At 45.1% G+C, this 9214-nt stretch overlaps 1 pseudogene; it reads right to left on the bottom strand.

The window, feature by feature from the left end:
* Positions 1–3610: 3610 nt before the first annotated feature.
* LOC128578009 (E3 ubiquitin-protein ligase SIAH1-like) lies at positions 3611–4455 on the bottom strand (annotated as a pseudogene).
* Between the last annotated feature and the right edge of the window lie 4759 nt (positions 4456–9214).

Raw genomic sequence — 9214 nt, 5'->3', positions numbered from 1 at the left:
CTTAGAAAAATAGAGGAAAAAAAGAAAATTGTAGGGGCTAACAGTTGAAGTTTTTAAAAAGGAAAATAAAAGCAATTTATATATCTCTTGGTGAATATTGCTTGGGCAACAGGTGATCTTCTGGAGTATGAGATGCTAATCACAATGCTGGTACAGCTGTATAAGATGGAGACTGGAGGCTTCTGCTGACTTCTTTGCCCTCAAACCCCACAGGGTTGAGAGCCTGAATCTCTCCTTAGCCCACTCTTGGGTAAGCAGAGGCTATTCCAGGAAAGCATGGGTCTCTGTAATCTCTCCTATACTGGTTGCCCGCTTGTCACAAAACTATCCTCACTCTAAGCCCCTGAGGGCCAAGGTTGCAAGGCAGCTTTCCTACCTCGGAACACTGAAAGCTCCACTCTTTCCCAGAGTCTCAGTCCTGACCTCTCTGCACTGTTCAAAATCACTAGATCTCTCACCTAAGTCTCCCAGCACAGACCTCACTCTAGGACCCTGAGGGCAGAGCCCTCAGTGCATCTCTTCCCACAATGGTTGGGCAGGGCCCACAGCTGAACGAGGAAAGCTCTGCTCTGGCCCAGCAACTCATTCCCAAACGCTGCTCAAAGGTGCTTACACACTCGCCCATAGTCTTCCAATATAATCCAACTAAGTGCCCAGGTCCAAAAAACCAAAACAACCCCCCTCCCCCAGGGAAGGCCTTTCCTGCCTCCAATCTCGCTGTTGCTGTAGCTACTGCTGAGGGAGGCACCACGGCTTCACACCGAGTGAAACCACTTGCCTCTTCTCCACTGCTTTTGTCCTTTTCCTTGGGTCCAGAGGGAAACTGGTGCCTCCCTGATGCCTCAGTGCATCCCCAAAGGGATGTTTCTGGGTAGAGCCCACAGGCCAGAGGTGCCTGGAGTCTTTCCTCCCAATATCGAAGCTCCCGGTTGCAAAGAAGCTGTTCCTCCACGACCATCTTACTCGGCCCCCTTACCATGTAAATTTTATATGATAGAACAAGTCACATACCTTTTACTGTGTGCTTACCACATCACTGTTCTCATGTTTTTTAAATGCTAACTCAAGTAATATTCTAAGGCAATAACCCATGAAGTAGACACAGTTAATTTCCCCACTTTCCAGAAGAAGAAACTGAAGCAAACGAGGCTGCTTCACCCTCCGAAGGTCATAGAAAACCAGGTGTTTTAACGACTTTGCTGTGGGATATTTTATTTTATTTTTAATATTTCCAATTAATATGAGGGAATATATAATTAGGTTGTATTGTTTGCATTAATTAGAAAAAACCTGAGTTGTATCCGAGTCCTTCACCCAGGAGAAGTGCCGTATACACATACATTATACCCATTAGCTGGAAGCTTACTGAGTCCCTTCACCCCTCCTCTCTCCCCCTTCCTCTCACCCTTTTTGGAATTTAATTTTGTTTTTCCTCTCATGTGGGCCTATAGATGTTCACCTCCTGGTCTCAAATTATTATTAAATACATGGGATGCTTGTTTTTCCATTCCTGAGGTACTTGACTAAAAGGAATGTGCTTCCAATTCCATCCAGGTAACTAGAAAAGTTGTAAAGTCTGTATCTTTTCTATGGTGCAGTAGTATTCCATGATAGATACATAGCCACATTTTGTTATCCATTCATCAGTTGATGGGCACTCAGGTTGTTTCCACATCTTGGCGATTGTAAATTGAGCTGTGATAAACAATCTAGTGCCAATGTCTTTGAAATTCCTGGCTTCCAGAACAGTGAGAGAATAAACATCTGTGTTTGTAAATTACTCAGTCTCAGGTGTTCTGCTATAGTATCACAAGACAGACCAAGAGACGATGTTTAACAATTTTTGCTTTGGCAGCTCAGTGATGGTGTGTGATTGTGGTTTTAGTTGTAATTTCCCTGATTCAGTAGCTCTTTAACTCACTCCTAAATGTTCTATCTCTTCTAATCTAAAGGTCTAAGCATTATTTTCTTAACTTTCCAACTTATTTGATTAAGAAACTGGATCTTTTGTCCTGTAGAATGCTGATGCGGTTAAATATCTTTTGAAATATGGAAGCAGTGGTATAGTTGTTGCCTTGGATCTATGAATACGCAAATTATATTAATAATCTTTCTAATATTGAAACACTTTGTATACATGGAATAAGGTACATGAATTCATAAGCTCCATCACAAGTACGTGATGTATTTTTGATGTGTTTTTACTTGGGTATGCTAATATTTTACTTAAGAACATTCTTATTATTTGATGTGATCTGTACTTTCGTTTTTGGGGTATTATTTTAGCCCTGTTTTCAATTCAGTTTTATAATTGCTTTTTCGTTTTATACACTTCCAATACCCTTGAAATAGTTTGGGTAATATTGGTATTATCTTACATCTAACAGTTTTCTAGAATTCTTTTCTGAAAAGGTCTGGGCCTGGTGCTTTTATTTTATAATTGCCAGATATTCTTTCAGCGATAAGTATAAAGATCAAAAACATACTTTTTTGCAATTGCTTTTATTTTAAAGAAATGATTTGGTTTTCATTACAAACACTGTGCACAATGACTTCTTTTGAAGAACAAATGAATATAAGGACAAATTTTAAACATGTGATTTGCCCAAGGTTATTTCAAAAAAAGAGAATAAATGCCTGATTTGTTTTCAATATTTCCGAAATCAATTTATCTCCTAACATGTTAAAGAATAAGTTTGAAGATATGACTCAATTGTAGAAGAGAAAGGATAAAAAAAGAGAAAGAGAGAGACCATCTTAGAGCTGCTTTAAAGAGCTCTCGATAATTTTTCTGATGTCAACATTCCCGTCTGGAACTTCACCAAATAGCTGAATTTAAAATATTTCTAATGAACCGATTAATGGGGGGTGGAGAAAATATGTATCCAATACAGTATAAACTTTACCATAGACAACTATGCATATCAAAAGATGCAAACTTTAAAATGATACCAAAAAGGTGAGGAAAAACATGAATTACGGAAAGGAAAGTAAAATTTATTTAATCCAAAACTAGAGTAAAAATTAGCAAATACACACACACACACACACACACAAAAAAAAAAAAAAAACAGAAAACAGCCCTATGGAATGACTCCCAAAGGGGAAAAGCAGTAGTGCAAGACAACTCCAGATGTCTTGTCAGTTAAAGAGAAAATAACCCACACATGCACACACTCATGAACATGCTCACACACACGTTCGCTCACTCACACACACACACACAGAAAAGCACACACACGATCACACGCACACATACACACAACAAGCCCAGTATTTTCAGCAATACAATCAATCTACAACAAGCTCAGAATGATTTTACAAACTCAGAAGTATTTTACAATGCTTCCTTTTTTAATACCAAAGATGCGTACGTTGGGTATACAAATATATGTATTCAGTGGTTTACTGTTGACTTCTTTTAAAAGGTATCAGCGTTACTACATGAAACTGCTTCCTGTATTTTATAGCCTTTCTTTTATTTACTTTCACGTATCTACCTTCCACCAACCAAAAGAGTTTCAGGTTGGCAGGCAGAAGGGTGCCTTATTTTCTGTGAAATGAAATGTGATAGTTCTCAACACTGGCCAGAAAACGTCTTATTGCCATTTCAACACTGGGCAATAGTTACAGTGATGCCTAAATTGCCATCTGCAAAAATCTGGGCAAAGCTGGTGTCAAAGACAAGACAGTTGCTCTTGGTAATGGCTGTGGCAATTCCCTGCCGGATAGACGGAGGAGCTCCTTCCCAAGTTAATAGCCGTCTATGACCATTCAGCTCAAGTCTGTAAGTAAAATTTTCCGCTTGCTGGGGTGTTCCTATCAGCTGTAGAATTGTGCAGACCACTGTTGACCATAGTAGTTTTCCTGTTTCTGCAAGACCACCATGAAGTGAAAGCCAAAACAGGACTGCATCATCACTCAGTCAAAAGCGTCAGAAACATTAATGTCCGTAGCAAGGAAAACTGTTTTCTCCCCCTGTATTGCTGTAAGGTACTCATGCTGCTGCAACAGATGGGACATGACGGCCTCCAAAGAGCCTTGTCATTGACCACAAACACCAGGGCATGGACAGGAATAAGACCTAAACTCGCAGAGCTCTTGGTGGTCTGCTTTTTCTGTGGGCAGCAGAGTTATTCCACACCCAGAAGAGGCATATTGACAAGGAAAAAGTACTAAATTGGCCACTTCCTCTACAGCCGAGTTGCGAATGAATCCCAATGGTCCCCAGCAAGTTGGACAAGAAGTTAGCTTTCGGCGAGAGTTGGTACAAACAAGATTACCACGCTGATACTGAAGGATAGGTGGTAACACATAGTCAAAGCAGACTGGACACTCGAAAAGACTTACCAAGTCACTGTTGGATGCAGTTTGGTCAGACAGGGCATGCATAGTCTGGGATGGCGGACACTGTGAGGGACCAGCAGGTAGTGCCCTGGCAGTCCAATGGCTCATTTCTCTTGGTGAAGAGGGCTCCTGCAACCCTGTCCTGGCTCAAAAGCGCTCAGCCTCAACTCCTGCCGATGTGGGCAGCGCCACCGCCTCTTGCCCGTGCCCAGACGGAACAGACACTCTGGGCCACCGACCCTACTGGAGAGTGCGCCCTTCAATGGCCAGGCTTTCCGCTAACTGCCCAACCACCCCGGGGCAGCCGTTTCATGTGTCCTGGAGTCTGCTGTGAGGTCCCGCTAAATGCCACACAATTTTCTAAGAGCCTGAGGTGGTGCGGCCCCGCGTGCTGGACTCCTAGCTGCTGTTTAATGTAAGAATTATAGGGCCTAAGCCGAGACTGAGAGACAAGATGGCGGACTGAAGCCAGCTTTCAACAAAGGCTCCCGTCCAGAAGGAGAGTTAAGGGACAGGAATTTAGTAAGTATCCTGGTGGACTTGAGCCTCACCAAGAGAGAAGGCTGAAGAACGCACATCAACACCGCTGAGGCAAGTTGTGATCACAAGGAGGCAAACAAAAGGTACAAAATCCACCACCAAGCGGACGGGAGTCCACCTCCCCCATGAGACCGGCTCTGTAGCCCCACAATTGAACAAGTGGGCAGAAATTAAAGCCCCTCCCACTACACTCCACGGGAGAGACCTTCTAAAAACTGGACCTACCTCCCCTACTGGGGTGCCGTGGCGTTCTCCTGCCGGACATAGGGCTGAATAAAACTTTGGGAATCCTTTGCCGGCAACCCTGAATCCCCGGTGCTCCCCTCCCGCCCACTGAGGTCTGGAGGCCTGTCCCCCAGGACTTCGGATCCTTGGGTGATTTCTCAAGGGGAGTGGACAGTCCCCGAGTTGCGTCTGGTCAGCATTGACTCTGAGGCGCGCCGAGTGAGGAGAGGGCACCGGGCTGAGGGGGAGTCACACCTCGCGGCACTTCCCTGCGGTGCAGTGCACCAACCCTCCCTGGGCATACGGGGCCCAAGACTGAATCAGACTCTGGCCTCCCCGCTGAGAGCTGAGAACCCCTACTCTCACTCGGGGTCTGAGGGCCTATCCTCCAGGAGTTCGGCTCCTTGGGTGATTTCTCGAGGGGAGTGCACAGTGCCTGAGCTGCGTCAGGTCAGCGCTGACTCTGGGATACGTGAGCGAGGAGAGGGCACTCCGCTGAGGGGAAATCAAGCCTTGGCGGCACTTCCCTGCAGTGCAGTGCAGGAGCCCTCCCCGGGCACAAGACTGAATAAGACTCTGGCCTCCCCGCTGAGAGCTGAGAGCCCCTACTCTCACTCGGGGTCTGAGGGCCTATCCCTCCGGAGTTCGGCTCCTTGGGTGATTTCTCGAGGGGAGTGCACAGTGCCGGAGCTGCGTCAGGTCAGCGCTGACTCTGGGATACGTGAGCGAGGAGAGGGCACTCTGCTGAGGGGAAATCAAGCCTTGGCGGCACTTCCCTGCGGTGCAGTGCAGGAGCCCTCCCCGGGCCGTAGTATTGCGTGAAACTGAATGAAACTCTAGCTTCCCCCCGCCCCACTCCCAATCCGGGTCTGGGCGCCCATCCCCCAAGAGTTCTGATTCTTGGGGGATCTCTTAAGGGGTGTGGACCCAGCACAAACTGCGGCCGCTCAGTGCTGACTCTGGGGCGCGGGACAGAGGAGAAAAGGGTCGCCTGAGTGCCCACACCAGAGCAGCAGTTCCCTGGAGGTAGATCAACAGCCGTTTTTTCTTTAACGGCAGAACGCTCACTTCTGGATATTCTGAGGCCACACCCCCTGTCTCCCTGGGCAACCAGAGGAGGCCACCTGTGTCACGACTCACAAACCCAGAAGCCTCAAGGGCGGGGCCGACCCAGAGAGGTGTTCAGACGCAATTCTCCAGCAGCAAAGACGTTTGAACTCAAAACAGCCCGTCTCCTGTAGGCGACGACAGGAACAGAGACAGAACCTCACAAAGTTGTCTGTTCTGTTCTGTTCTGTTAGCAGCATCCATCAGGGACGGGGCTAAGCCTGAGTGAACACCTCCTTCCCATCACCTGCATCAAACACTCAAAGATGTCAGGCCCCATCTCCTCCTGCTAGATAGCGGCAGTCTGCGGGGGCCTGGCAGACTTCCTCGCGATTCAGGCAGGTGCAAACCCCTGGAGTGTCTGTTCACTGCAGGCAACTGGGTTAGCCATCTGCAGAGATACCAGTGACTGGGTCCGACGGAGGGGCAAAGTGGGGAAGGAGACGTCAACCTTCCCAGACTGCTCTGTTTGCGGGGTGGCTCCTCCTGACTCCACGCTGCACTGGAGTGAGCTGTCTCAGAGGAGTCACCAGGCCCCTGTGATCCAGTTCCCAGAGACCTCTTGAACCCTTCCACCTGAGACAAGTGCCGATTGAGACAGTTGATTCGGACCTTTTGAACTGGGCTAATAGACTGAGGACTTTTCAGGTGGTGCCCTGGGTGTGCGATTGTAGGAAGGTTTGATTCTCCTTTTCCAACTGGGGCCAGAGGTGGGCAGGCGGGGTGACTTAATTGCTGATTTTTCCACACAGCTGAGACTTCAAGCCAGAGTAGAAGTTGCAATAGGATAGAACAGAAACCAGCTGAAAACAAGACAGAACCACTTTGCTCCACCACACCAGACAGGGCCCCAGTTTCTCAGGCCACAACACTGTACGGGCCCTCGATAAAACCCCAGGGGAAAAACCAAAGGGAGTAAACCATGGGGCGGAATCAGCGGAAAAACTCTGGTAACATGAATAACCAGAATAGATCAACCCCCCCAAGAAAAGATACGGCAGATGTGATTGAAGATCCCATTCATAAACAACTGGCTGAGATGTCAGAAGTCGAATTCAGAATTTGGTTTGCAGACAAGATTAATAAAATGGAATTAGGAATTCGTGGAGAAATTCAAAAACTGTCTCAAGAATTTAACGAATTTAAAGACAAAACCACCAAAGACTTAGACACACTGAAACAAGAACTTACAGCCCTCAAAGATATGAAAAATACAGTAGAATCCCTCAGTAACAGAATGGAGCAAGCAGAAGAAAGGATTTCTGACATTGAAGATAAAGTCTTCGAACGCTCCCAATCTCTCAAAGAGGAAGAGAAATGGAGAGCAAAAACGGATCACTCACTCAGAGAGCTCTCAGATAATTCGAAAAAACATAACATAAGGGTTATAGGAATTTCGGAGGCTGATGACGTGGCAGCCAAGGGCACAGAGGCCCTTCTACATGAAATTATGAAAGAAAATTTTGCAGACATGCCTAGAGAATCTGAAATTCAGATAGCAGACAGCTTCAGAACCCCAGCACGATTCAACCCCAAAAAGCCATCTCCCAGACATATCATAATTAGCTTCACTAAAGTTAACATGAAAGAGAAGATTCTCAAAGCAGCCCGGCGAAAGAAAACTATAACGTACAAAGGTAAGAATATTAGAATAACTGCAGATCTCTCTGCTGAAACTTTTCAAGCAAGAAGAGGCTGGTCATCAACTTTTAATCTCCTAAAGCAAAAAAACTTTCAACCCAGGATCTTGTATCCAGCTAAACTGAGTTTCATCTATGATGGAGAAATTAAATACTTCAATGACATTCATATGTTGAAAAAATTTGCCATAAGTAAACCAGCTCTTCAGGATGTTCTCAGACCTATCCTCCACAATGACCAACCCAATCCTATACCACAAAAGTAAACTCACTCAGAAACTTCGGATCAAACTCCAACTTCCACACTGGCGAAAGGATTAAAAATGTCCACTGGACCTTTGAAAAACTCGATACCCAAAATTCCACCAGACTTATCCTTACTCCCATCAATGTGAATGGCTTAAACTGTCCTCTAAAGAGGCATAGGTTAGCTGACTGGATACAAAAACTTAAGCCAGATATTTGTTGCATACAAGAGTCACATCTCAACTTAAAAGACAAATACAGACTCAGGGTGAAAGGATGGTCATCCATATTTCAGGCAAATGGTAATCAGAAAAAAGCAGGTGTTGCAATTTTATTTGCAGATACAGTAGGCTTTAAACCATCAAAAGTAAGGAAGGACAAGAATGGTCACTTCATATTTGTTAAGGGTAATACTCAATATTACGAGATCTCAATTATTAATATCTATGCACCCAACCAGAATGCACCTCAATTTATAAGAGAAACTCTAACAGACATGAGTAACTTGATTTCCTCCAGCTCCATAATCGTTGGAGATTTCAACACTCCCTTGGCAGTGTTGGATCGATCCTCCAGAAAGAAGCTGAGCAAAGAAATCTTAGATTTAAACCTAACCATCCAATATTTAGATTTAGCAGACATCTACAGAACATTTCATCCCAACAAAACTGAATACACATACTTCTCATCAGCCCACGGAACTTACTCCAAAATTGATCACATTTTAGGTCACAAGTCTAACCTCAGTAAATTTACAGGAATAGAAATTATTCCGTGCATCTTCTCGGACCATCATGGAATAAAACTTGAATTGAGTAACAACAGGAATCTGCATACCCATACAAAAACATGGAAGTTAAATAACCTTATGCTGAATGATAGCTGGGTCAGAGATGAGATAAAGAAAGAAATCACCAATTTTTTGGAACAAAATGACAATGAAGACACAAGCTATCAGAACCTCTGGGACACTGCAAAGGCAGTTCTAAGAGGGAAATTTATAGCACTGCAAGCCTTCCTCAAGAGAACGGAAAGAGAGGAAGTTAACAACTTAATGGGACATCTCACGCAACTGGAAAAGGAAGAACATTCCAACCCCAAACCCAGTA

This window comes from Nycticebus coucang, chromosome X (genome assembly GCF_027406575.1).
Source record: "Nycticebus coucang isolate mNycCou1 chromosome X, mNycCou1.pri, whole genome shotgun sequence".
In the NCBI taxonomy this organism is placed as follows: Eukaryota; Metazoa; Chordata; class Mammalia; order Primates; family Lorisidae; genus Nycticebus; species Nycticebus coucang.
This window is presented reverse-complemented; position numbering and strand designations above follow the sequence as displayed.